Source organism: Dermacentor andersoni, chromosome 4, assembly GCF_023375885.2.
Source record: "Dermacentor andersoni chromosome 4, qqDerAnde1_hic_scaffold, whole genome shotgun sequence".
Classification (NCBI taxonomy): domain Eukaryota; kingdom Metazoa; phylum Arthropoda; class Arachnida; order Ixodida; family Ixodidae; genus Dermacentor; species Dermacentor andersoni.
The window spans coordinates 180,826,945-180,853,660 of record NC_092817.1 but is presented as its reverse complement, the minus strand read 5'-3'; the positions used below and the strand labels follow the sequence as shown (position 1 = coordinate 180,853,660).

The 26,716-nt window shown below is 49.1% G+C and overlaps 14 non-coding genes and 1 pseudogene across 14 annotated transcripts; all 15 read left to right on the top strand.

Annotated features, from left to right (window-relative positions):
- Positions 1-5,025: 5,025 nt before the first annotated feature.
- Positions 5,026-5,097, top strand: TRNAD-GUC (transfer RNA aspartic acid (anticodon GUC)). Its single transcript has one exon. It is a non-coding gene; the product is annotated as a tRNA-Asp (tRNA).
- Positions 5,098-5,265: 168 nt separating this feature from the next.
- TRNAD-GUC (transfer RNA aspartic acid (anticodon GUC)) lies at positions 5,266-5,337 on the top strand. The gene has a single exon. It is a non-coding gene; the product is annotated as a tRNA-Asp (tRNA).
- Positions 5,338-5,506: 169 nt separating this feature from the next.
- On the top strand, positions 5,507-5,578 carry TRNAD-GUC (transfer RNA aspartic acid (anticodon GUC)). Its single transcript has one exon. It is a non-coding gene; the product is annotated as a tRNA-Asp (tRNA).
- A 413-nt stretch (positions 5,579-5,991) lies between these two features.
- On the top strand, positions 5,992-6,063 carry TRNAD-GUC (transfer RNA aspartic acid (anticodon GUC)). Its single transcript has one exon. It is a non-coding gene; the product is annotated as a tRNA-Asp (tRNA).
- A 174-nt stretch (positions 6,064-6,237) lies between these two features.
- Positions 6,238-6,309, top strand: TRNAD-GUC (transfer RNA aspartic acid (anticodon GUC)). Its single transcript has one exon. It is a non-coding gene; the product is annotated as a tRNA-Asp (tRNA).
- A 414-nt stretch (positions 6,310-6,723) lies between these two features.
- TRNAD-GUC (transfer RNA aspartic acid (anticodon GUC)) lies at positions 6,724-6,795 on the top strand. Its single transcript has one exon. It is a non-coding gene; the product is annotated as a tRNA-Asp (tRNA).
- A 166-nt stretch (positions 6,796-6,961) lies between these two features.
- Positions 6,962-7,033, top strand: TRNAD-GUC (transfer RNA aspartic acid (anticodon GUC)). The gene has a single exon. It is a non-coding gene; the product is annotated as a tRNA-Asp (tRNA).
- A 169-nt stretch (positions 7,034-7,202) lies between these two features.
- Positions 7,203-7,274, top strand: TRNAD-GUC (transfer RNA aspartic acid (anticodon GUC)). Its single transcript has one exon. It is a non-coding gene; the product is annotated as a tRNA-Asp (tRNA).
- Positions 7,275-7,442: 168 nt separating this feature from the next.
- Positions 7,443-7,514, top strand: TRNAD-GUC (transfer RNA aspartic acid (anticodon GUC)). The gene has a single exon. It is a non-coding gene; the product is annotated as a tRNA-Asp (tRNA).
- Positions 7,515-7,686: 172 nt separating this feature from the next.
- Positions 7,687-7,758, top strand: TRNAD-GUC (transfer RNA aspartic acid (anticodon GUC)). Its single transcript has one exon. It is a non-coding gene; the product is annotated as a tRNA-Asp (tRNA).
- Positions 7,759-7,925: 167 nt separating this feature from the next.
- Positions 7,926-7,997, top strand: TRNAD-GUC (transfer RNA aspartic acid (anticodon GUC)). The gene has a single exon. It is a non-coding gene; the product is annotated as a tRNA-Asp (tRNA).
- Positions 7,998-18,432: 10,435 nt separating this feature from the next.
- On the top strand, positions 18,433-18,504 carry TRNAD-GUC (transfer RNA aspartic acid (anticodon GUC)). The gene has a single exon. It is a non-coding gene; the product is annotated as a tRNA-Asp (tRNA).
- A 416-nt stretch (positions 18,505-18,920) lies between these two features.
- Positions 18,921-18,992, top strand: TRNAD-GUC (transfer RNA aspartic acid (anticodon GUC)). The gene has a single exon. It is a non-coding gene; the product is annotated as a tRNA-Asp (tRNA).
- A 516-nt stretch (positions 18,993-19,508) lies between these two features.
- On the top strand, positions 19,509-19,580 carry TRNAD-GUC (transfer RNA aspartic acid (anticodon GUC)). Its single transcript has one exon. It is a non-coding gene; the product is annotated as a tRNA-Asp (tRNA).
- Positions 19,581-23,782: 4,202 nt separating this feature from the next.
- On the top strand, positions 23,783-25,852 carry LOC140217271 (uncharacterized; annotated as a pseudogene).
- The last annotated feature ends 864 nt before the right edge of the window (positions 25,853-26,716 follow it).

Genomic DNA, 26,716 nt, shown 5'->3' with positions numbered 1-26,716 from the left:
GCCACACCAGCTGAGCGTTGGCGGTGAGTTGGCGCTTGTCGTGGTACCAGGCAGACCCCCGCTGTGCCTTCGGTGTCGCGGTACGGGCCACATCCGCAAGGAATGTCGAGTCCCGCGTTGCGGAATCTGCCGGCGCTTCGGGCACGAAGAAGACCAGTGTACTCGCACTTACGCGAGCATTACAGGCCCGGGAACCAGCGAGGACGCGTCCGAGATGCTGATGGACGAGACGGATGCTGAGGAAGCAGCCCGTGTGGGTGGACAACCACAGCGCCATACTCAGCCATCGTTCACGACTCTGGTGAAGCAGAAGGCGGGGCCCTCCGGCGCAACAGATGGTAGTGTACAGGCGCAGCATAAGCCTGAACAGGACGACGATGACAAGGCAAAGGAGGCGGCGAAAGCCGCGGACGCTAAAGAAAGCAGCGTGGAGACCCCCGGCATTGATACCATGGAGACGAACCAGGAAGCGGCGAGCACCATTGCTGGAAAACGTCCGCATGAAGAAAGCGGGGACGTCAAGCTGCAGCCAGGCGGTAGCGGCGATGAGCCTCCGCCGAAGGCAGGGGGAGTGAGACGCTCGTCTTTAAAACCGCGGCCGAACCTTCCGGCCGACCCGCGGAAGGCGGGGAAACAGCCTCCGTAGTAACACAGTGTCCTGGTCGGTGTCAGCGCCGGTTGTGTTGGTCGACCGGTGTCAAGAGGTCCTGGCAGTCGTGAGGAAGGCTACGTCAACCATGAAGGTAGGCACCATGCGGATAGAGGCGTTTCTTCTTCTAAGACATGGCTTTTAATCTTATTGCTCCACTTCGAGTTGCGACTTTGAACGTCAGAGGTCTGGGAGCAAGAAGGCGACAATACCAGCTTAATCGCCTTCTTCTGGATAACGATATTGACATAATTGCTTTACAAGAGTCGAAAATAGAGAGCCAAGAGCACACTGACCGCATGGTGTCTTCCTTTCAAGCAAACTTTCATGTGTGCGTTTGTCATTCTGTTGGGACGTCGGGTGGGTGCCTTGTATTCATACGTAAGACGTTAAGAGTGAACTTAGAGTCTGTATTTGCATGCCCAAGTGGTCGCCTTTTGATTGCTGATTTCACATTTTCGAATTTTTGGTGGCGAATTGTTTGTGTATATGCTCCTACTGTAGAAAGCGAGCGTAAAATTTTCTTTGAATCACTTGAGCCATGGTTGAATGGCGACAAGCTTTTGCTTGTACTAGGAGACTTCAACTGTGTGTGCGCCGCAGCTGACAGAGTGAAGTTTAGGCCACTGAGAGACAAGAGCTCTGAAGTTTTGAATACTTTTGTGCATGAGTATGGTCTCGAGGATGTTGGCAATGTGTTTTCCACTGGGACCCACCCACAATACACGCACTTTCAGCGGGAGAGCCATGCGAGACTAGACAGAATGTATGTATCTGTCGATCTTATGCCGCTATGCTCAAGTTATGACGTTAAACCTGTGCCTTTCAGTGATCATTGCCTCGTGAGCATGACTTTAGGAATGAAGGGCAGGAAATTGCGCTTTAACTGGCACTTATGGAAATTGAACACAAAGCTTTTGGAGGATGAAGGGTTCATTATACAAATAAAGACCAAGCTAGACAAACTGCTAGACGCGCAGCCAGCTAGTTTTGCAACTGGATGGGAGGGGTTCAAAGAGTGGGTAAAAATGAAAGCAATAGAAAAGAGCAGCGTGGCTCGCTATAAAGAGAAAGAAAAAGAAAAAGAAATGAACGGGCAACTTGAATGGATGCTGAGCATGGAAAATAGCGCGCCGGGAACTTTCACGAAAGAAATACGGGAAGTGAAATGCCAGCTCGAAAGAATCGACGCGGACAGGTATAGGGCCGCCGTCATACGTGCAAGGTCTGAAAAATTGTGGGCTGGCGAAACGCCGACAAAACGAGCGCTATCAGACGAGAAAAGATACGCTTGCCAGAAAGAAATTAGGAGCATCCGATTTGACGGCCGGACTTCGGAAGATGCGAGAGACATTCAGTGTGCTATAGCCGAACATTTCACAGAACTTCTTAGCAATAAGCTCGAGACCATAGAAGGCTTCCATGTAGACTTCTTGAGGCTGGTGCCAAGACTAGATGATGAAATTAAGGAACGTCTTGAACTGCCTATAACTTTACAGGAGATAGAAAAAGCAATAGACGACCTACCATCTGGGAAAGCTCCTGGACCAGATGGGCTAAGTGCGGCCTTTTATAAAACCTTTAAGCTTCCTGTTGCACAGTGCATGCTCCATGTGATAACTGAGGCTTATGAACGCAAACAGGTTCCATTGTCTTTCAACACGTCTCACATCGTTCTCATTCCCAAGACTGATGATCCGGAAGAACGACTGTTGGTGGGGTCATATCGACCGATTAGTCTCACCAATGTCGACTACAAAGTATTTATGAAGGTTCTAGCAAAAAGACTGCAGTCTGTGATCACGAAATTGGTAGGGTCTCACCAGACGTGTGGAATTAAAGGCCGTAGCATCGCTACAAATATACATGTCGCACGCAACGTATTAGAGTGTGTCGATGCAGTTGGCGGTCAGATAGCAATGATGCAGCTCGACTTGGCGAAAGCCTTTGACCGCGTCTCCCACGAAATCCTTTTTTCCATCCTGCAACACTCCAAACTAGGCGACATTATAGTAGAGGGCGTAAAAATGGCCTACAAGAACTGTACGACCCGCATTATAGTTAATGGCGATCTCACTGACAGACTTGCTGTACGTTCTTCAGTAAGACAGAGATGCCCGCTTTCCCCCTTGCTTTTTGCAGTGTATTTAGAGCCGCTATGCCTGGCAATTATCAACTCTGACCGAATTTCAGGTTACAGACTGCAGTCATCACACGTGAAAGTACTCGCGTATGCTGACGATATAGCGGTTTTTTGCGCTGATAGACAGAGCATCTGTGAAGCGACAATTGTGATTGAAAAATTCTGCGCTCAGACTGGAAGTCAGATCAATTGGGGAAAAAGTTCCGGTTTTTGGCATGGCGAATGGGACGTAACACCGGGTTGTTTTTCTCGGCTTCGATGGTCCACCTTGCCAACGCGGTATCTAGGAGTACCTCTGGATTGTTATCGGGATCCCAGCTCGTACTGGAAAGAAGAAACTTCGAGAATGAAAGAGAAAGCGGTCGCGTGGCAAGGAAGACAGCTATCAATGTTTTCCCGTGCCTCTATCTGTAATGTCTTTTTGATTTCGAAGCTCTGGTATGTCATGAATGTGCTGTGTGCGACCCGAACAGCTATTCAAAAAATGCATCGTGTTTTTGCTGTTTTTATTTGGGCGTCCACCTGGGAAAGAACTAGCCGAACTAACCTGTTTGTTTCCGTTTAAAGCGGAGGCCTTGGCCTGGCGCATCTTTTTTTGCGTCAAGTGGTCTCGCGATTTATGTTTTTGCGTGATCAAAGTGATCCCTTTCTAAGATCTGTTATGCAAGTGCGCCTACAGAGACTGCTCCCTGGAAGGGTAGTCTCCTGTGATAACATTTGTGGTGCTGTGACAGGATACTTGCGCGAGGTTGTTCTTTCGTGCAAGATACTGGAAGTACGTTTCAGCCCTGAATACCTATGTAATGTCAATAAGAAAAAGCTGTACAAAGCGTTGGTTGACGTGATGTTGCCGGTACCCATTTATCGGACACCACACTTTGGAGGCCCAGGGCAAGATATTTTAAAAAGAGTTAAGAACATGCCCGTTAGACCTGTGGTCAAAACCTTTTTTTTTAAGCTGCATTCCGGTACGCTGCCTGTTAAAACCTGGCTGCATGATAAAGGTTTTTTCGTGCCATGGACAACAAACTGCTTGTTATGCAGGAAGCCCGAGACAGTGGAACATGTTTTCCTAGAATGTTGGGATCCAATTTTTTATTGGGATGTCCTTCAGAGGACGATTAAAAAGGAACTCCCTTTAAGTCCTTATGGCATCCGGTACTTATCAGTTGAAAGTGAAGACGTGCCCTACGATTTAATTATGCTTCTTGGCCTCCACAGTTTGTGGAAAACGCGAATGCAGGTGCGACATGCAGACATTAATACAAGATCCACACGTGAAAACTTCATCGAAAGTGTAGTTTATCTTCGCGAATGTTTCAGGGCTCAGACTGATCCACCAGAGTGGATATCACTGTTTGATGATTTGTCACAAATGAAAAGTTTTTAGCACCACTCTCCTCAGCCCAAGTGTGGCTGAAGTGTTTTACCATATGTTACTTTGTATTACACGTCCAAGACTGCAATAAAGAAAAAAAAAAAAGTATACTGGCCAGTATCCCCGCCTGTCACGCGGGAGACCGGGGTTCGATTCCCCGACGGGGAGTGTTTCTTTTTTCCTTCTTGTTTATAGGCGCACGCGGCGTCGCACTTGACACTCCTCCCCAGCAACTGTCTATTTTTTTCCACTTGTGGGTAAGATTGCGCGAACGCTTTCGCGTATTTTTTTTTTTCACATCGTGTATATACTGCTTTAGCTGGCACCTCTCATGTCTCACAAATACCTTGCCAGTAAAGACTTGGCTGGCCGACAAGGGAATATATGTGCCGTGGACCACCGATTGCATAATGTGTAAAAAACCAGAGACTGTCGATCACGTCTTCATTGATTGTTGGGATCCCTTTTTTCATTGGGACATCTTACAACGAACATTAAAGAAAGCATTACCAATAACCCCACGTGGTATCAGGTACTTAGACACAGGCAATAACGATATTCCATATGACCTTATTATGCTGCTGAGCCTCCATAGTATATGGTCCACAAGAATGTCGGTATGTCATGCTGATGTGAATGCCCATTCTGTGCGAGAAAACTTTATTGAAAGTGTCGTCTACATGCGTGAAGTGTACAAAGCCCAGAAAGAACCGCCCGATTGGTTGCCGCTGTTCGATGAGTTGGCTAAATTCAAGCGATTTTAATTTCAGAGAGTCAGCATAAGCTAAGCTGATTCTCTTTTTAACAACGTATTCGCATGGCATTTCTGTAACGAGGAAATTAAGAAAAAAAAAATCCTCGTTAGTATAGTGGCCAGTATCCCCGCCTGTCACGCGGGAGACCGGGGTTCGATTCCCCGACGGGGAGTGTTTCTTTTTTCCTTCTTGTTTGTAGGCGCACGCGGCGCCGCACTTGACACTCCTCCCCAGTAACTGTATTTTTTTCCACTTGTGGGTAAGATTGCGCGAACGCTTTCGCGTATTTTTTTTTTTTTCAGATCGTGTATATACTGCTTTAGCTGGCACCTCTCATGTCTCCTCGTTAGTATAGTGGCCAGTATCCCCGCCTGTCACGCGGGAGACCGGGGTTCAATTCCCCGACGGGGAGTGTTTCTTTTTTCCTTCTTGTTTCTGGCGCACGCGGGGTCGCACTTGACACTCCTCCCCAGCAACGGTCTATTTTTTTCCACTTGTGGGTAAGATTGCGCGAACGCTTTCACGTATTTTTTTTTTTTTCACATCGTGTATATACTGCTTTAGCTGGCACCTCTCATGTCTCCTCGTTAGTATAGTGGCCAGTATCCCCGCCTGTCACGCGGGAGACCGGGGTTCAATTCCCCGACGGGGAGTGTTTCTTTTTTCCTTCTTGTTTCTGGCGCACGCGGGGTCGCACTTGACACTCCTCCCCAGCAACGGTCTATTTTTTTCCACTTGTGGGTAAGATTGCGCGAACGCTTTCACGTATTTTTTTTTTTTCACATCGTGTATATACTGCTTTAGCTGGCACCTCTCATGTCTCCTCCTTAGTATAGTGGCCAGTATCCCCGCCTGTCACGCGGGAGACCGGGGTTCGATTCCCCGACGGGGAGTGTTTCTTTTTTTTCCTTCTTGTTTATAGGCGCACGCGGCGCCGCACTTGACACTCCTCCCCAGTAACTGTCTATTTTTTCCACTTGTGGGTAAGATTGCGCGAACGATTTCGCGTATTCTTTTTTTTTTTTCACATCGTGCATATACTGCTTTAGCTGGCACCTCTCATGTCTCCTCGTTAGTATAGTGGCCAGTATCCCCGCCTGTCACGCGGGAGACCGGGGTTCGATTCCCCGACGGGGAGTGTTTCTTTTTTCCTTCTTGTTTGTAGGCGCACGCGGCGCCGCACTTGACACTCCTCCCCAGCAACTGTCTATTTTTTTCCACTTGTGGGTAAGATTGCGCGAACGCTTTCGCGTATTTTTTTTTTTTTTTTTCAGATCGTGTATATACTGCTTTAGCTGGCACCTCTCATGTCTCCTCGTTAGTATAGTGGCCAGTATCCCCGCCTGTCACGCGGGAGACCGGGGTTCAATTCCCCGACGGGGAGTGTTTCTTTTTTCCTTCTTGTTTCTGGCGCACGCGGGGTCGCACTTGACACTCCTCCCCAGCAACGGTCTATTTTTTTCCACTTGTGGGTAAGATTGCGCGAACGCTTTCACGTATTTTTTTTTTTTTCACATCGTGTATATACTGCTTTAGCTGGCACCTCTCATGTCTCCTCCTTAGTATAGTGGCCAGTATCCCCGCCTGTCACGCGGGAGACCGGGGTTCGATTCCCCGACGGGGAGTGTTTCTTTTTTTTCCTTCTTGTTTATAGGCGCACGCGGCGCCGCACTTGACACTCCTCCCCAGTAACTGTCTATTTTTTCCACTTGTGGGTAAGATTGCGCGAACGATTTCGCGTATTCTTTTTTTTTTTTCACATCGTGCATATACTGCTTTAGCTGGCACCTCTCATGTCTCCTCGTTAGTATAGTGGCCAGTATCCCCGCCTGTCACGCGGGAGACCGGGGTTCGATTCCCCGACGGGGAGTGTTTCTTTTTTCCTTCTTGTTTCTGGCGCACGCGGGGTCGCACTTGACACTCCTCCCCAGCAACTGTCTATTTTTTTCCACTTGTGGGTAAGATTGCGCGAACGCTTTCACGTATTTTTTTTTTCACATCGTGTATATACTGCTTTAGCTGGCACCTCTCATGTCTCCTCGTTAGTATAGTGGCCAGTATCCCCGCCTGTCACGCGGGAGACCGGGGTTCGATTCCCCGACGGGGAGTGTTTCTTTTTTCCTTCTTGTTTGTAGGCGCACGCGGCGCCGCACTTGACACTCCTCCCCAGTAACTGTCTATTTTTTTCCACTTGTGGGTAAGATTGCGCGAACGCTTTCACGTATTTTTTTTTTTTCACATCGTGTATATACTGCTTTAGCTGGCACCTCTCATGTCTCCTCGTTAGTATAGTGGCCAGTATCCCCGCCTGTCACGCGGGAGACCGGGGTTCGATTCCCCGACGGGGAGTGTTTCTTTTTTCCTTCTTGTTTATAGGCGCACGCGGCGCCGCACTTGACACTCCTCCCCAGCAACTGTCTATTTTTTTCCACTTGTGGGTAAGATTGCGCGAACGCTTTCGCGTATTTTTTTTTTTCACATCGTGTATATACAGCTTTAGCTGGCACCTCTCATGTCTCCTCGTTAGTATAGTGGCCAGTATCCCCGCCTGTCACGCGGGAGACCGGGGTTCGATTCCCCGACGGGGAGTGTTTCTTTTTTCCTTCTTGTTTGTAGGCGCACACGGCGCCGCACTTGACACTCCTCCCCAGTAACTGTCTATTTTTTTCCACTTGTGGGTAAGATTGCGCGAACGCTTTCGCGTATTTTTTTTTTTTTTTCAGATCGTGTATATACTGCTTTAGCTGGCACCTCTCATGTCTCCTCGTTAGTATAGTGGCCAGTATCCCCGCCTGTCACGCGGGAGACCGGGGTTCGATTCCCCGACGGGGAGTGTTTCTTTTTTCCTTCTTGTTTATAGGCGCACGCGGCGTCGCACTTGACACTCCTCCCCAGCAACTGTCTATTTTTTTCCACTTGTGGGTAAGATTGCGCGAACGCTTTCGCGTATTTTTTTTTTCACATCGTGTATATACTGCTTTAGCTGGCACCTCTCATGCCTCCTCGTTAGTATAGTGGCCAGTATCCCCGCCTGTCACGCGGGAGACCGGGGTTCGATTCCCCGACGGGGAGTGTTTCTTTTTTCCTTCTTGTTTGTAGGCGCACGCGGCGCCGCACTTGACACTCCTCCCCAGTAACTGTCTATTTTTTTCCACTTGTGGGTAAGATTGCGCGAACGCTTTCGCGTATTTTTTTTTTTTTCAGATCGTGTATATACTGCTTTAGCTGGCACCTCTCATGTCTCCTCGTTAGTCCATTCTGCTTCCGGCAGCCGAGCTGAGCGGTCGGCAGAATCATGGGCTCCAGTGGAGCAGCGACAGCGGCCACTTTTGGCCGCGGAAACAGGCTCAACGATGATAAGGATTATGCTTTTATTCTGCCGCAGCAGCCTAAAGGACAACTGGTGATTAACACCGTCTTTTTGCACGGTGATGTACGTGCGAGGCCGTACAAGGTGGAGGATTTCAGGGATGCCCTTCTGCCGACGGGCCTGCTGCCTGATGTGCTATGCATAGGGGCTTACCAAATCAACCATGTCTGGGCAGTGACCCTCTGCGATGCAGCTGCAACGAAAAAGCTGCTTGCCCTGAAGGAACTTCAAGTGAAGGGACGACGGTGCCTCATCGTTGACCCGCAGGACCAACAGGTGAAGCTTAGGCTTCACTGGCTGCTCTACGGCGTTGCCGACGAGGACGTCCGGACGGCTTTCGCGGCTTTCGGCAAGGTGGAGGAGGTGAGCCGGGAGCGGTGGCGCGTTGAAGGCATGGGAACCAAGACCTCAACCACCAGGACCGTCCTTCTCAAGCTGAAGGCCAGCATGAAAGTGGAAGACCTCCCCCATCAGATCCGCGTTGGTGGAGAGTTAGCCTTGGTTGTCGTTCCCGGTCGACCGATGCAGTGCCTGCGCTGCCACGGCACGGGACACGTCCGCCGTGAGTGCAGAGTCCCACGTTGTACCCGGTGCAGACGTTTCGGCCACGTCGACGCTGAATGCGTGAAGTCCTATGCCGCTGTGACCGGCCCACCAGCGAATGATGTTGCGGCAGAGCACGTGATGGACGTGGCCGAGGCGGAGGACGCGGCTAAAGGAACCGGTGACATGGTGTCGACAGCGACAACAACAGGGACGACGACTTTGGAGGTAGACGTAAAGGCGGCTGAGGCTACCCAGAAACCGAGTAGGGCGGAACAGGTCGCTACGACTGAGGTGCAGGCGATGGGAAGCGTCAGTGAAGACGCACCTGACGACGCGACCGCAATGCAGCAGGACGAGAGCGTCACCGACGACGACCATACTGGGGCTCTTGCTGCCTCCGTCAAGCGCACCCACGACCAGACGAAGGACCGCGAGGATCGGGCAACCAGCACCAGTGAGGGACCGCCGACGAAGACGCCTCATGGGAGGCGGTTGGGCTACAAGCCAAAGCCCAATGTACCGCCTGAAAAGAAGCCTGCCGACAAAGCGGCCACGTCTAAGGACACCAACAAGCCGGGAGGTCCCGGAGGCGGCTAGCCGAGGGCTAGTCGTGAGCGGTAAGCACCATGCTCCGGGCCTACTTTTCTTTTAGATCAAGATGGCTCAAATACCGTCCCTTAGGATTGCCACATTAAACGTGAGAGGCCTGGCGGCTAGTCGTAGGCAAAGTCAGGTCCTACGGTTAGTCACTGACCACGACATAGACGTACTAGCCGTCCAGGAAACGAAGGTTGAAGGAGAGGAGGGGACCGGGAGCATGGTGCGACGTTTCACGACTAGGTTTTTTGTGGTGGTTAGCCATGCGTTAGGCACGGCTGGAGGGTGCGTTCTTCTTGTGAAAAAGCTGCCTGGACTGCAGATTCAAAATATTTTTTCGTGTCGTCAGGAAGGATTGTTCTCTGTGATATTGTTATGTGTGATGCTGAGTTCCGCGTTATATGCGTATATGCGCCGAATTCAGTAGATGAGCGCGTCCGTTTTTTTTCGAACCTTTCACAATATGTATGTTGTAATATGCGCGTGATGCTGTTAGGTGACTTTAATTGTGTGTTAAGTGCTGGAGACAGAGTCAATAATACAGGTGTGCGTGACCGAAGCAGTGAAGTGTTATCAAATTTAATTAATGAAAATGAACTCGATGATGTTTTTGAATGTCTGGAAGGGGGGCGTCAAGTGACTTTCACCCGTTTTCAGGGCAGCAGCCATGCTCGTTTGGACCGAATATACATTTCATTGGATACAATTCCAAGATGCCACAGTTATTGTGTAGTACCAGTGTCGTTTTCAGATCACTGCCTGGTGAAATGTAACGTAGGTATAATGAAAAGGAGACATGTATTTAACTGGGATATGTGGAAAATGAATGCCTTGTTACTAAATGACCAGCCCTTTTTACAGGTAGTACGGGATGCGGTTAATGAAGTTCAATGTGATGTTGCGGGAACAATCGTCGACAAGTGGGAAAGTTTTAAACAAAAGATTAAAATGAAAGCGATAGAAAGATCCAGTTGTAAAAAATTCGAGAAGGAAATGAAAGAAAAGGGTTTAAGAACACTGCTTGGGCAGCTGCTAACGCTTGAGTGCAAAGAGCCTGGTGCGTACAAACACGATGTGCGAAACGTCAAAGAAAAACTTGAACTGTTTGACAAGGAACGCTATCAAGGTGCCATCGTGCGCGCACGAGCAGATGCACTAGCGGCAGGGGAGACGCCCACGAAAAGGGCGCTAGGTTTAGAGAAGGCGTATGGACGAAGAAACCATGTCGACCAGATTTTAGTGAATGGGAATGTCGTTGACGGCAGTGGTAGCATTCGTCAAGCCTTCTTTGAGCACTACCAGTCGCTTTTTGCATTTCAGGAAGCGAATGTTGACGGTTTTGAAGCAGGTTTTCTGCATCGCATGCCACGTTTGAGTGATGATGTGAAAAAGCGATTAGAAGAAAAAATAATGGAGAGAGAAGTCGAAAAGGCAATCGACGATTTGAACATGGGTAAATCACCAGGACCTGATGGACTCAGCGCAGGTCTATATAAAGCTTTTAAAAGAGAGCTGGCGCCTTTGCTAGCACACGTATTTAATGATGCATACGAGAAGAAATCGTTACCACCTTCCTTCGGAAAAACGCACACCATTCTAATACCGAAGAGCGATCAAATAGACAAACTCAGATTAGTGTCATCCTACAGACCGATTTCACTAACAAACGTCGATTATAAAATATTTATGAAGGTTTTAGCTAGCAGACTTCAAGGCGTCATCAAGGAAATAGTCGCAGACCATCAAACTTGTGGCATCAAAGGGCGATCTATTTTTTCAAACATCCATAAGATGCGATGTGTGCTCGAGTGCTGTGACGTCACCGGTGGCGGTGTTGCAGTTCTTCAGCTCGACCTAGAGAAAGCGTTCGATTGTGTTGCTCACGTTATTTTGTTTGCCATCTTAGATCATGTTAATGTCGGTTCCATCATCACTGAGGGCGTGGCCTTGGCGTACCAGAATTGCACAACAAGATTAATTGTTAATAAGTCTCTGGGGGCCCCCATCAACGTCATGCGTTCAGTGCGCCAAGGCTGCCCCCTCAGCCCGCTGTTATTTGCTATCTACGTAGAAGCAATGTGTGTAGCAATTGATGAAAATGACGCAATACGGGGTTTCAGATTGGCAGCGACAGAAGTGAAGTTGCTTGCATATGCAGATGACATTGCGGTGTGTTGCACTGACCAACCGAGCGTAACGGAAACAATCTCTGTAGTAAAGCATTTCTGTGCCGTAACGGGTAGCAGAGTAAACTGGGGCAAATCTCTAGGGCTGTGGCACGGGGACTGGTTTTCTGCACCCGACTATTTCGCGAACATGAACTGGGTGAGAACTCCGACAAGGTATCTGGGTGTTCCCCTAGACAGGTACAATAGCAGCGACGAATACTGGAGGAACCAAACCAAAGAACTGAAAGAAAAAGTAGATAAATGGAAAGGTAATAACCTGTCCATTTTTGCAAGAGCGACAGTTTGTAACGCGTTTTTTATTACTAAGTTATATTACGTCCTGCAAACACTGTATTGTTCTAGAGTAAATGTGCAAAAGCTGCACAGAGTGTTCGCGGTTTTCATCTGGGGATCAACATGGGAACGGTGCAGCCGAACAAATTTGTTCAGAAGAGTGAAGGATGGGGGTGTGGGGCTGGCGCATCTTTTTGTTCGTCAAGTTGTAAACCGATTTTTGTTTTTTCGCGATGTGCGCGACCCATTTCTGCGCACCGTATGTCAGCTAAGGTTGAGTAACGCTTTGCCGGCACATGTTGTTAGCACGGCAAGCATGACGGGAACGCTGCGTGGTTATTTCAAGGAAGTGGTCGACAGTGTACACTTCCTTTCTGTTCGTTTTACAAATGATTATCTTTGTGAAGTGAAAAGGAAAATATTGTATAGAGATGTATGCGACATAGTGTTCCCAGTGCCTTTATACAGATCCATATACAGTGGAGGGCCAGGACAGGACGTACTTAAAAGAGTAAAACATATGCAGGTGCCACCAGGGGTAAAGACCTTCTTCTTTAAGCTACACACCGGAACGCTCTCCGTGAAGACGTTTCTGGAGGAAAGGGGTTGTCTCGTACCTTGGGGGTCGCACTGCTTGATATGCAAGAAGCCCGAAAATATAGATCACGTTTTCCTACATTGCTGGGCGGCAGTTTTCTTCTGGGACGTCTTAAAGCGAACCCTGAAGAAAGAGCTACCGGTGGACCCCCAAGGTATCAGGTATCTGGCCATTAAAGATGACGACGGGGTTCCCTATGACTTTGTTATGTTGAATGCTCTGCACTGTATATGGCGGGCCCGTATGGCAGGGTACCATTGCGATCCTGACGCTAGGCCAGCTCGTGCTTATTTCAAAGAATGTATCTCGCGATTTATTGAAATTCAGAAACTAGAGGAATGTGTACCGGATTGGCTGTCAAGGCTAGAACCCCTGACAGCCATGAAGGAATTTTAGTTTGACAACGCCAGTCCAATATGGACAGACGGCTCAATTGTGCGGTTCCTATCCTTAGGCACCTTCCGTTGGTGTTCCTTTTTTCGTGTGTTTCTTCCAATGGTTGGAATTTGTGATACATAAGTGTGTGATAACTGTATCGTCTGAGTAATGTCGAAGACCGGCAATAAATAAAAAAAAAAATGTCTCCTCGTTAGTATAGTGGCCAGAATTCTGCATCCGGCAGCCGAGCTGTTCGGATCGTAGGGTCATGGCCTTTTCCGGGGCAGCGACAGCGGCCACTTTTGGTCGCGGAAACAGGATTGCAGAGGATGATAAGGAATATCCGTTCATTTTGCCACAACTGCCGAAAGGACGAGTTGCGATTAACACCGTGTTTTTGCACGGTGATGTGCGTGCGAGACCATACAAGGTCGAAGATTTCAGGGACGCCCTACTGCCGACGGGCCTCCTGCCGGACGTGGTATGCATAGGGGCGTACCAGATAAACCACGTCTGGGCGGTGACCCTGAATGATGCGACGGCGACGAAAAGACTGGTTTCCCTAAAGGACCTGCAAGTGAAGGGACGACGTTGCGTCATCGTGGACCCGCAGGACCAGCAGGTGAAGCTTAGGCTTCACTGGCTGTTGTACGGAGTGGCTGACGAGGACGTCCGGACAGCGTTCGCGGCTTTCGGCAAGGTGGAAGAGGTGAGCCGGGAGCGGTGGCGAGTCGAAGGCATGGGAAGCAAGACGTCGACCACCAGGACGGTGCTCCTCAAGCTAAAGAACGGCGTTAAAGTTGAGGACCTTCCTCATCAGGTCCGCGTCGGCGGAGAGTTGGCCTTGGTGGTTGTGCCTGGTCGACCCATGCAGTGCCTGCGCTGCCAAGGCACGGGGCACGTCCGCCGAGAGTGTAAAGTCCCACGCTGTTCCAGGTGCAGACGTTTCGGCCACGTTGACGCTGACTGCGTCAAATCCTACGCCGCCGTGACAGGACCAGCAGCGACTGACGTTGCTGAGGAGCACGTCATGGACGTGGTTGAGACGGAGGACGCCGCCAAAGGAACTGGAGACTTGGTTTCGACAGCCACACTTGAAGGGTCATCTACCGCTGGCGCTGAAAGCACGGTGGCTGAGGCTGCCGAGAAGACGGGCAAACCGGTACAGGTCCTGCCTGCAGTGAGCCTTGCTACGGGGGGCGTTAACGAAGACGCACCCGACAACGACACGACAGCAATGCTGCAGGACAAGGAAGTCAATGACGGCGAGCGGACCGCGATTATTGGTGCCCCAGTCAAGCGCCCCCACGACGAGACCAAGGACAAGGACGGCGGTGCCACCAGCACCAGCGAGGGGCCGCCGACGAAGGCGCCTCAAGGAAGGCGGATGGGCTACAAGCCAAAACCCAATGTACCACCTGGAAAGAAGCCTGCGGGCAAAACGGCCACGCTTGACGACACAAACAAGCCGGGAGGTCCCGGAGACGGCGAGCCGAGGGCTAGTCGTGAACGGTAAGCACCATGCTCCGGGCCTGCTTTTCTCGCTAGCTGAAAATGGCTGAAATACCGTCCCTTATTATTGCCACATTGAACGTGCGAGGCTTGGCGGCTAGTCGTAGGCAAAGTCAGGTCCTACGGTTGGTCACTGACCACAACTTAGACGTACTAGCCGTCCAAGAGACTAAGGTTGATGGAGAGGAGCAGACCGGGAGCATGGTGCGACGATTCACGCACAGATATTTTGCGGTGGTTAGTCATGCGGTAGGCACGTCCGGGGGGTGCATTCTGTTTGTCAAGAAACTGCCTGGACTGCAGATTCAAAGTGTATATTCCTGTGAATCTGGAAGGATTGTTTTTTGCGATGTCGTGATATGTAATGTTGAATACCGTGTCATATGCGTCTACGCTCCGAATTCTGTCGAAGAGCGTGTCTCCTTTTTTTCTAACCTTTCTAAGCATGTCTGCTGTGATAAGCGCGTTATTTTGTTAGGGGATTTTAATTGTGTGTTGAATGCCAGAGACCGAGTGAATAATGGAGGTGTGCGCGACAAAAGCAGTAGCGTATTATCAAACCTAATAGGGGAAAATGAACTTGACGATGTTTTCGAGTGTCTGGAAGGGGGGCGTGAAGTGACTTTTACTCGTTTTCAGGGTAGTAGTCATGCACGACTGGATCGAATGTACATGTCGTTGGACATGATTCCAAGATGCCACAGTTATTGTGTAGTGCCCGTGCCGTTTTCGGACCACTGCCTCGTAAAATGTCACATAGGTGTAGTGAAAACGAAACATGCTTTTAATTGGGATCTATGGAAAATGAATGCCTTGTTACTAAATGATCAGCGGTTTGTAAAAGCAGTAAGGGATGCGGTTAACGAAGTATTCGATGATGCAACGGAAACAATAGCGGAGAAGTGGGAATGTTTTAAACAGAAGGTTAAAATTAAAGCCATAGAAAGATCGAGTTGCCTAAAATTCGAGAGGGAAATAAAAGAAAAGGGCTTAAGAAGACTGCTTGAGCAGCTGATAACGCTTGAGTGTAGAGAGCCTGGTACGTACAAAGACGACGTGCGAAACATCAAGGAAAAACTTGAAAAGTTCGACAAAGAGCGTTATCAAGGCGCTATCGTGCGTGCGCGAGCAGATGCACTAGTGGCAGGGGAGACGCCCACGAAAAGGGCGCTGGGTCTTGAGAAGGCGCACGGACGGCGAAACCACATCGATAAAATTCTATTGAACGGGACTGTCGTTGAAGACAGTGAGAGCATTGGGAGCGCCTTCTTCGAGTACTACCAGTCACTCTTTGCATTTCAGGCAGCGAATGTAGGGGGTTTTAAAGCGGATTTTCTTAATCTCATGCCGCGAATAAGTGATGATACCAAAGAACGATTAGAAGCCAAAATAACTGAGGGGGAAGTAGAAAAGGCAATCGACGATTTGAACCTTGGAAAGTCGCCTGGACCTGATGGCCTCTGCGCTGGGTGGTATAAGGCGTTTAAGAGAGAATTGGCGCCATTGTTGGCAGAGGTATTAAATGACGCGTATCAGCAGAAATGTTTGCCCCCTTCCTTTGGAAAAGCGCACACCATACTAATACCTAAGAGCGATCAAATAGATAAACTAAAATTAGTGTCGTTCTATAGGCCAATAACACTAACAAATGTTGATTACAAGATATTTATGAAGATTTTAGCTACTAGACTCCAAGGCGTCATCAAAGAAATAGTCGGAGACCATCAAACTTGTGGCATCAGAGGGCGAACTATTTTTTCTAACATTCATAAGATGCGATGTGTTCTCGAGTGCTGTGACGTCAACGGAGGTGGCGTTGCGGTTCTTCAGCTCGATCTAGAGAAAGCTTTCGATTGTGTCGCGCATGTTATTTTGTTTACCATCTTGGATCACGTTAATGTCGGTTCCATCATCACTGAGGGCGTGGCCTTGGCGTACAAGAATTGCACAACCAGATTAATTGTTAATAAGTCATTGGGGACCCCCATTAACATTATGCGTTCAGTGCGCCAAGGCTGTCCCCTCAGCCCACTTCTGTTTGCTACTTATATAGAGGCCATGTGCGTGGCAATCAATGAAAATGACAAAATACGTGGTTTTAGATTGGCAGCGACAGAAGTGAAGCTATTGGCGTATGCAGACGACATTGCAGTGTGTTGCATAGATAAACCAAGCGTAACCGAAGCAATAACTGTAGTAAATCATTTCTGTGAAGTGTCTGGTAGCAGAGTAAATAGGAGCAAATCCCTCGGACTGTGGCACGGGGACTGGCTTTCCGCACCGGACTATTTCGCGAGTGTGAGCTGGGTGAGAACTCCGATGAGGTATCTAGGTGTTCCCCTAGATAGTTACAATAGCAGTGATGAATATTGGAGGAAGCAAACGAGTGAAATTAAAGAAAAAGTAGACAAATGGAAAGCTACTAACCTGTCTGTATTTGCAAGAGCGACAGTTTGTAACATCTTTTTAGTCGCGAAGTTATACTACGTTATACAAGCGTTATATTGTTCTAGAGTAAATGTGCAAAGGCTGCACAGAGTGTTTGCGGTGTTCATCTGGGGTTCAACCTGGGAAAGGTGCAGTCGAACCAATTTGTTCAGAAGAGTGAAGGACGGGGGTGTGGGTTTGGCGCATCTTTTTGTTCGACAACTAGTAAACCGATTTTTGTTTTTCCGCGACGTGCGCGATCCTTTCCTGCGCACCGTATGTCAGCACAGATTGACCGACGCATTGCCGGCACATGTTGTCAGTACGGCCGGCATAACCGGAAGACTTCGTGGCTATTTTAAGGAAGTGGTAGACAGTGTGCGTTTTCTTACTGTTCGTTTTTCAAGTGATTACTTGTGTCAAGTGAAAAGGAAAACGCTGTATAAAGATGTGTGCGACATTGTTTTCCCAGTGCCGTTATACAGAGCCATGTACAGTGGAGGGCCAGGACAGGACGTCCTTAAACGGGTTAAACGCATGCAGGTGCCACCAGGGGTAAAATCCTTCTTTTTTAGGCTCCACACTGGAACCCTGTCCGTGAAGACTTTTATGGAAGAACGAGGCTGTCTCGTACCTTGGGGTTCTCACTGCTTGATCTGCAAGAAGCCCGAAACCATAGATCATGTGTTCTTGCACTGCTGGGCTGCTGTGTTCTTCTGGGACGTCTTGAAGCGAACCCTGAAGAAAGAATTACCTGTAAACCCCCAAGGGATCAGGTATCTACCTATTAAGGATGAAGATGGCATCCCATATGACTTCATTATGATGAATGCCCTCCACTGTATATGGCGGTCCCGAATGGCTGGGTACCACTGAGATCCCGACGCACGGCCGGTTCATATATATTTCAGAGAATGTATGTCGCGGTTTCTTGATGTACAGAAAATGCAAGAATGTGCACCGGATTGGCTGTCGAGGCTAGAACCTCTCACAGCCATGAAGGAATTTTAATTTGACAACGCCGGTCCTATACGGACGGATGGCATTATTGTAATTTTTTTTCGCTGTTTTGCATTTGTGAGATACGTGTATTTTCTGTGTTATGTCAAAGACCGGCAGTAAATAAAAAAAAAAAAAGTATAGTGGCCAGTATCCCCGCCTGTCACGCGGGAGACCGGGGTTCGATTCCCCGACGGGGAGTGTTTCTTTTTTCCTTCTTGTTTGTAGGCGCACGCGGCGCCGCACTTGACACTCCTCCCCAGTAACTGTCTATTTTTTTCCAGTTGTGGGTAAGATTGCGCGAACGCTTTCGCGTATTCTTTTTTTTTTCACATCGTGCATATACTGCTTTAGCTGGCACCTCTCATGTCTCCTCGTTAGTAAAGTGGCCAGTATCCCCGCCTGTCACGCGGGAGACCGGGATTCGATTCCCCGACGGGGAGTGTTTCTTTTTTCCTTCTTGTTTATAGGCGCACGCGGCGCCGCACTTGACACTCCTCCCCAGCAACTGTCTATTTTTTTCCACTTGTGGGTAAGATTGCGCGAACGCTTTCGCGTAATTTTTTTTTTTTTTTTTCAGATCGTGTATATACTGCTTTAGCTGGCACCTCTCATGTCTCCTCGTTAGTATAGTGGCCAGTATCCCCGCCTGTCACGCGGGAGACCGGGGTTCGATTCCCCGACGGGGAGTGTTTCTTTTTTCCTTCTTGTTTATAGGCGCACGCGGCGCCGCACTTGACACTCCTCCCCAGTAACTGTCTATTTTTTTCCAGTTGTGGGTAAGATTGCGCGAACGCTTTCGCGTATTCTTTTTTTTTTCACATCGTGCATATACTGCTTTAGCTGGCACCTCTCATGTCTCCTCGTTAGTAAAGTGGCCAGTATCCCCGCCTGTCACGCGGGAGACCGGGATTCGATTCCCCGACGGGGAGTGTTTCTTTTTTCCTTCTTGTTTATAGGCGCACGCGGCGCCGCACTTGACACTCCTCCCCAGCAACTGTCTATTTTTTTCCACTTGTGGGTAAGATTGCGCGAACGCTTTCGCGTAATTTTTTTTTTTTTTTTCAGATCGTGTATATACTGCTTTAGCTGGCACCTCTCATGTCTCCTCGTTAGTATAGTGGCCAGTATCCCCGCCTGTCACGCGGGAGACCGGGGTTCGATTCCCCGACGGGGAGTGTTTCTTTTTTCCTTCTTGTTTATAGGCGCACGCGGCGCCGCACTTGACACTCCTCCCCAGCAACTGTCTATTTTTTTCCACTTGTGGGTAAGATTGCGCGAACGCTTTCGCGTATTTTTTTTTTTTCAGATCGTGTATATACTGCTTTAGCTGGCACCTCTCATGTCTCCTCGTTAGTATTCCACGTGCTGAAACAGGGGAAGCGCCGAGTGATATGCTAATGCTGCTTTGCATGCACAGCGTATGGAAGACGAGAATGGACATCAGGCATTGTCATATACAGGCTCACTCAGCAAGACACTATTTTGTTGAGAGCATTATATACACACGCGACTTGTTCAGAGCACTATGTGAACCCCCGGAATGGCTTCCTGTACTAGACCAATTGGCTTCTGTGAAGCCCTTTTAAGCACCTTACATGGGCCGAGCTGTGGCTGGTGTTATTAGAATATGTACATGTCGTGTATTTGATCTTCTTGTTTGCGTCTGTGAAAAGGCAATAAAGAAAAAAAAATCCTCGTTAGTATAGTGGCCAGTATCCCCGCCTGTCACGCGGGAGACCGGGGTTCGATTCCCCGACGGGGAGTGTTTCTTTTTTCCTTCTTGTTTATAGGCGCACGCGGCGCCGCACTTGACACTCTTTTTTTTTTTTTATTTATTGCCGGTCTTCGACATTGTACAGAGCACATAATACAGAACAAAATTACAATGCACAATTAACAAATACAAAACATTAACTCCTATAAGGACTGGCGTTGTCTAATTAAAATTCTTTCAGTGCTGTCAGAGGTGCTATCCTCTACAGCCATTCGGGTACACATTCTCGTATTTTCTTTATTTCAATGAAACGAGACATGCTTTCGCGGAAATACGTACGCGCAGGCCTAGCGTCCGGGTCGCAGTAGTACCCAGACATCCTTGCACGCCATAAACTATGAAGGCCCTTGAGCATTATTAGGTCGAAGGGAACCCCGTCGTCATTCGTTACCGCTAAGTACCTGATGCCATGCGGATTTAACGGTAACTCCTTCTTCATTGTTCTTTGTAGGACATCCCAGAAGAACACTCCGGCCCAGCAATGCAAAAAGACATGGTCTATTGTTTCTGGTTGCTTGCAAATCAAGCAGTGCGAGCCCCAGGGTACAAGAAAGCCACGTTCTTCCATGAATGTCTTCACTGAGAGTGTTCCTGTGTGTAATTTAAAAAAGGATGTCTTTACCCCAGTAGGCACCTCCATATTTTTCACTCGCTTAAGGACATCCAGTCCTGATCTTCCACTGTATAGCGCTCTGTACAATGGCACTGGAAATACAATATCGCAAATATCTTTATACAATGTTTTCCTTTTAACATTACATAAATACTCAAAAGAAAAACGCACAGAAAGAAAGCGCACACTATCTGCAACTTCTTTAAGATAGCCACGAAGCGTTCCGGGCATACTATCTGTACTAACAATAAGTGCCGGCAAAGCACCTCTCAACCTGAGTTGGCATACAGTGCGCAGAAACGGATAACGCACATCCCGAAAAAACAAAAACCTGTTCACAAGCTGGCGTACAAAAAGATGCGCCAAGCCCAGCCCCCCGTTCTTCACGTGCCGGAACAGATTGGTTCGGCTACTCCTTTCCCAGGTAGAGCCCCAGATAAAAACCGCGAACACTCTGTGCAAACTTTGCACGTTTACCCTTGAACAGTACAACGTTTGCATGACGTACCACAACTTCGTAATAAAAAACATGTTACACACAGTTGCTTTTGCGAAAATCGACAGGTTGATGCCTTTCCACCTGTCTGCTTTTTCTCTTGTTTCTTTTGCTTGGTTCGTCCTGTATTCGTCGCTATTTTTGTAACTGCCCATGGGGACACCTAAGTACTTGGTCGGGGTTTTTATCCAGCTCACATTTGCAAAATGGTCCGGGGCCGAAGACCACTCTCCGTGCCACAAACCGAGGGACTTTCCCCAGTTCACTCTACTGCCCGTCACATCACAAAAATTTTTCACTACCCTTATTGTTTCCGTCACACTTTCTTTGCCTGTACAACACACCGCGATGTCATCTGCATATGCCAAGAGCATGATTTGTGCGGCTGCCAAGCTATACCCGCGTATTTGCTCATTCTCAGTTATTGCCAAACACATAGTTTCTATGTAAATGTCAAACAAAAGAGGACTGAGAGGGCAGCCCTGACGCACAGAACGCATGACGTTAATGGGGGCCCCCAATGATTTGTTCACAATTAAGCGTGTTGTGCAGTTCTGGTACGCCAACGCCACTCCCTCAGTGATGATGGAACCAACATTAACGTAATCCAAAATGGCAAACAAAATATCATGAGAGACACAATCAAACGCTTTCTCGAGGTCCAGCTGGAGCACCGCGACTCCACCCGAGGTGGCGTCACAGCACTCCAGCCCGCACCGCATCGTGTGAATATTCGAAAAAATGGACCTTCCTTTGATACCACACGTTTGGTGATCTGCCACTATGTCATTTATGACGCTTTGAAGTCTGGCAGCCAAAACTTTCATAAAAACCTTATAATCAACATTGGTTAAAGATATTGGCCTGTAAGATGTTACTAGCCTAAGTTTCTCCACTTGGTCACTCTTAGGGATGAGTATGGTATGAGCTTTTCCAAAAGAAGGCGGCAAAGTTTTGTTATCATACGCATCATTAAACAGCTCTGTTAGTAACGGCGACAGTTCTTTCTTAAAAGCTTTATATAAACACGCGCCCAGACCGTCCGGTCCAGGTGACTTGCCTTGGTTCAAATCATCAATCGCTTTTTCAACTTCACGTTCTGTTATTTTCCATTCCAATCGTTGTTTTGTATCGTCACTCACTCGCGGCATCCGAGATAGAAAGGCCCTTCTGAACTCGTCTATAATCACTTCTTGAAACGCAAAGAGTGACTGATAATACTCTAGAAACGCTCGGCCTATGCTCTTACTATCGTCGGCAACTGTGCCGTTCCATAAAATTCTGTCGACATGATTCCGTCGAGCTTGCGCTTTTTCGAGTCCCAGCGCCCGTTTAGTGGGCGTCTCTCCAGCTACTAATGCATTTGCTCTTGCTCGCACAATCGCACCTTGATACCGTTCCTTGTCAAGCTGCTCGATTTTTTCTTTAATGGCTCCTACATCTTGCTTATACGTCCCAGGCTCTTCGCACTCCAGCGCTATCAGCTGCTTAAGTGTCTTTTGTAAGCCCTTTTCTTTCATTTCCTTCTCAAATCGTAAGCAGCTCGATCTTTCTAAAGCTTTCATTTTTACGTTTTGTTTGAAGTATTCCCATTTCTCTGCTATTGTTTCACTGTTTTCTTCACTTACTTTCCTGACGGCCTCTCGTACTGCCTCTACAAATGGCTCGTCTTTTAGTAGTAAGGCATTCATTTTCCATAGTTCCCAATTAAAATCTTGTTTCTTCCTCTCCGTGCTTATATGAAATTTCACAATGCAGTGATCTGAAAACGATACTGGTGCCACCGAATAACTATGGCACTTTGGAATTATGTCTTACGATACGTATATGCGGTCTAACCGCGCATGACTACTACCTTGGAATCGTGTGTACATGACTTCCCGCTCCCCCTCCAGGCACTCACAGACATCGTCCAGTTCATTATCACTAATTAGCTTAGTCAAAACACTACTGCTTTTATCGCGAATACCAGCATTATTGACTCTATCCCGAGCCCTCAAAACACAATTGAAATCCCCCAACAAAACCATGCACTTATCAGTGCTAATATACTGAAAAAGGCTCGCAAAAAATGAAGCGCGTTCTTCCACCGCATTCGGTGCATATATGCACATGACTCTGAATGCCAATTCACGAAAAACAAAATCACAAAAAACGATCCTTCCGGTTTGACATGAAAATACATTTTTAACAACAAGGCCAGGCAACTTCTTAACAAACAGGACACAACCGGCGGACGTCCCTACCGCATGGCTCACGACCGCATAATATCTAGTCATGAAACGCCGCACCATGCTCCCGGTCTCCTCCTCTCCGTCAACCTTTGTCTCCTGGACAGCTAGAACGTCTAGGTCTTGGTCAGCGGCCAACCGTAGGACTTGGCTTTGCCTACGCTTGGCCGCCAACCCTCTCACGTTTAGTGTGGCAATAGTGAGCGACGGATTAGGAGCCATTATGAACTAAAGTATGAGATAGACCCGGAGCATGGTGCTTACCTTTCACGACCAGCCCTCGGCTAGCCGCCTGCGGGACCACCCGTCTTCCCGGCGTTATTCTTTTGCTGTGCTTTGTCACCAGGCTTTCTCTCGGGCGGAACATTTGGCTTCGGCTTGAAGACCGACCGCCTCCCAAGAGGCGTCTTCGCTGGTGGCCCGTCACTTGTGCTGGATGCCGCGCTGTCCTTGTCTCCGCCCTCGTCACGGGGGTGCTTGGAGGTGGCACCGAGACTAGCCGCCTGGTCCCCGTCGTTTGCATCCTCGCCCTGTTGCATCGCTGACTCATTCTCCTCGCGTTCGCCTTCATTAGCAGCTGCCTTCACAGGGTCTTCGTCCCTCTCGACACGTGCAGGCCCAGTCACCTGCTCAGCACCCTCGACTACCTTGGCTTGAGCGACCTCCGGTACCGTCGTGGCATTTGTCGTCAATGAAGGCACTTGCACACCGGCTCCCTTAGCAGCTTCTTCTGTCTCGACTGCGTCCATGACGTGCTCTGCAGCAACATCACTCGCTGCTGGTCCTGTCACGGCCGCGTAAGATTTAACGCAGTCAGCGTCGACGTTGCCGAACCGTCTGCATCTCGAACAGCGGGGGACTTTGCAATCACGGCGTACGTGTCCTGTCCCTTGGCAGCGCAGGCACTGCATGGGCCGCCCAGGTACGACCACCAATGCCAGCTCTCCGCCGACGCGGACCTGGTGAGGCAGGTCTTCCACTTTAATGCCGCTTCTCAGCTTCAGTAGCACGGTCCGGGTGGTCGAGGTCTTGTCTCCCATGCCTTGGACGCGCCAACGCTCCCTGCTCACCTCTTCTACCTTGCCGAAGGTTGTGAATGCCGCCCGGACGTCCTCGTCGGAAACGCCGTACAGCAGCCAGTGAAGCCGGAGTTTCACCTGCTGGTCCTGCGGGTCGACGATGACACATCGACGCCCTTTCACCTGAAGCTCTTTCAGGGCCAGCAGGCGTTTTGTTGCAGCTGCGTCACTGAGGGTCACGGCCCAGACGTGATTGACCTGGTAGGCCCCGAGGCACACAACTTCCGGCAGCAGGCTTGTGGGCGTAAGCGCATCCCGAAAATCCTCGACCTTGTACGGCCTCGCTCTTACATCACCGTGTAAAAAGACGGTGTTGAGAACAATTCGTCCTTTTGGCAGTTGGGGCAAAATAAACTGGTAGTCCCTTTCATTGTCGTTGCTGAACCTGTTTCCGCGGCCCAAAGTGACCGCTGTCGCCGCCCCGCTTGAGGCCATGATTCAACGATCCGATCAGCTCGGCTGCCAGAAGCAGAATGCCGCACTTGACACTCCTCCCCAGTAACTGTCTATTTTTTTCCACTTGTGGGTAAGATTGCGCGAACGCTTTCGCGTATTTTTTTTTTTTTCAAATCGTGTATATACTGCTTTAGCTGGCACTTCTCATGTCTCCTCGTTAGTATAGGGATTCCACTTCCGGCCACCACCGTGAACGGTCGGGGAATGTTTCGCTCCTCTGGGGCGGTGTCAGCGGCTATGTCTAGCCGTGGAAACCGGAATGCAGCCAGTGCCAACCAGGATTATGAAATCATTTTACCTACTCTACCAACCGGTCGGATTGTTTTGAACACTGTATTTTTTCATGCGGATGTTCGTGGAAGACCCTACCGTGTAGAAGATATTCGTGATGCACTTGGTGCTTTGGCAATGCTCCCTGACGTTGAAGCGTTAGGGGCATACCAAATGAACCACGTGTGGGCGGTGACGCTGAAGACTACGGAGGCTAAGAATAGGTTGCTTTCTGCAACTGAAGTGACCGTGAAGGAGCGCCGTTGTCTCATCGTAGATCCAAACAACCAAGATGTTCGACTAAAGCTGCATTGAGTCCTGCATTATGTGGACGACGAAGACATACGGACCGCTTTTGCACCCTACGGAAAAGTCACCGAAGTCGCAAGAGAGCGATGGCGAATGGAAGGGTTATCGGAGAAAGGCTCTACAACGCGTATTATCAGTCTTCAGCTCAAGGCAGGCTACACGAAGGAAGACATCCCACATCAACTACGAGTAGCAGGTGATCTCACGCTAGTCGTTGTGGCTGGAAGAGCTCCACTCTGCCTACGGTGTAAAGGGACTGGCCACATACGACGCGAATGTCGTGTTCCTCGGTGCGCGCTTTGCAGACGTTTTGGTCACGCTGAGGAAGAGTGCGTGAAGACTTATGCGAAGGTTACAGGCCGATCTGCGTGTGACGACAACGCAGAGCTACAAATGGATGAATCGGAAGCTGAGGATGTTTCCACCAGCAAGACCAGAGAACCCGAGCAAGAGGAAACGCCCGCTTCGTCGCATTCGCCCACCGTAAACAAAGAGAAAGAGGATAACGGTGAGCAAGTTGTACAACCTTTGCTGCCTCCTGCGACGAAAACCAGTGCGACCAACAGTTCAGGAAAAAAACCCATCAAGAGCCAGTCAACGCCTTTGGAGAAATCCGAAGATGTCGACATGAATGATTTGAAGAACGGTGCAGGGAAGAGAACACGCGAGGAAACACCAGCAGTGAACGCGGCCTCAAACGAGCCCACTGCCGGCGAGCCACCCCCTAAAGCGGCCCAAGGGCGCCGCACGAGCTTCAAGCCAAAGCCCAACGTACCACTGGACCGTCATATTCCGGGGGGCACGTAGCCCCCTGGATCAGTGAAGCCCGGGTCAGCCTCCTGGTTCCGAAGCTACACATGCTAAAAGTGGGCGAGAACAAGCTAAGGGGCTGGAACCCCAGTTCCTTCTTTCTAAGACATTGATGGTGTGTTTGCCCATGGCAACTGAAGATAGAAAAGCTTCCAGTCAAAATTTTCAGCCTCTCACAGAACAAGGTGAGTGCCATGCGACCTGTTTGATCATTCTCAGAGATGGCAGTAAAACTTGACGCGCCACTTAGCATAGGCACGTTAAACGTGCGGGGCCTTTCTACAAGGCGTCGACAGTACCAAGCAAGCCGTCTTTTAATGGAAAATGACCTTGATATCGTAGCAATTCAAGAAACCAAAGTCGAAAGCCAAGATCAAACAGATCGCATGGTAGAACCTTTTACTCGACGGTACTATGTATGTGTGTGTCACGCAGTAGGCTCGTCCGGTGGATGTGCCTTGTTACTACGCAGCTCCCTGGGAATCGTAGTAGAGACCGTGACTTTGTGTAAAACTGGGCGGTTAGTTGTGTGGGATTTTATTTTCTCTGCTTTGAAGTGGCGGGCAATATGTTTGTACGCGCCTACCAGAGAAACCGATCGCTCAGCTTTTTTTGAAAGTCTTGAATCTTACGTCCACCTCTGCCTGTGTGTGCATCGAAGACGGTAACGGCGTCTACTGATAATTCAAGGTCCACGACAGCACGCGGCAAACATTCACCTCCGCCAGCTGATACAGACACGGAATGGCCTTTGCTGCCCTCTAGGCCCACGGCCATGCCAGCGGGCACTAGTGGTCCTCTGCACCATGAAGCCAAGAATTACAGGGCCAATGAAACCGGTGACAGTACGGGCAAGCAAGG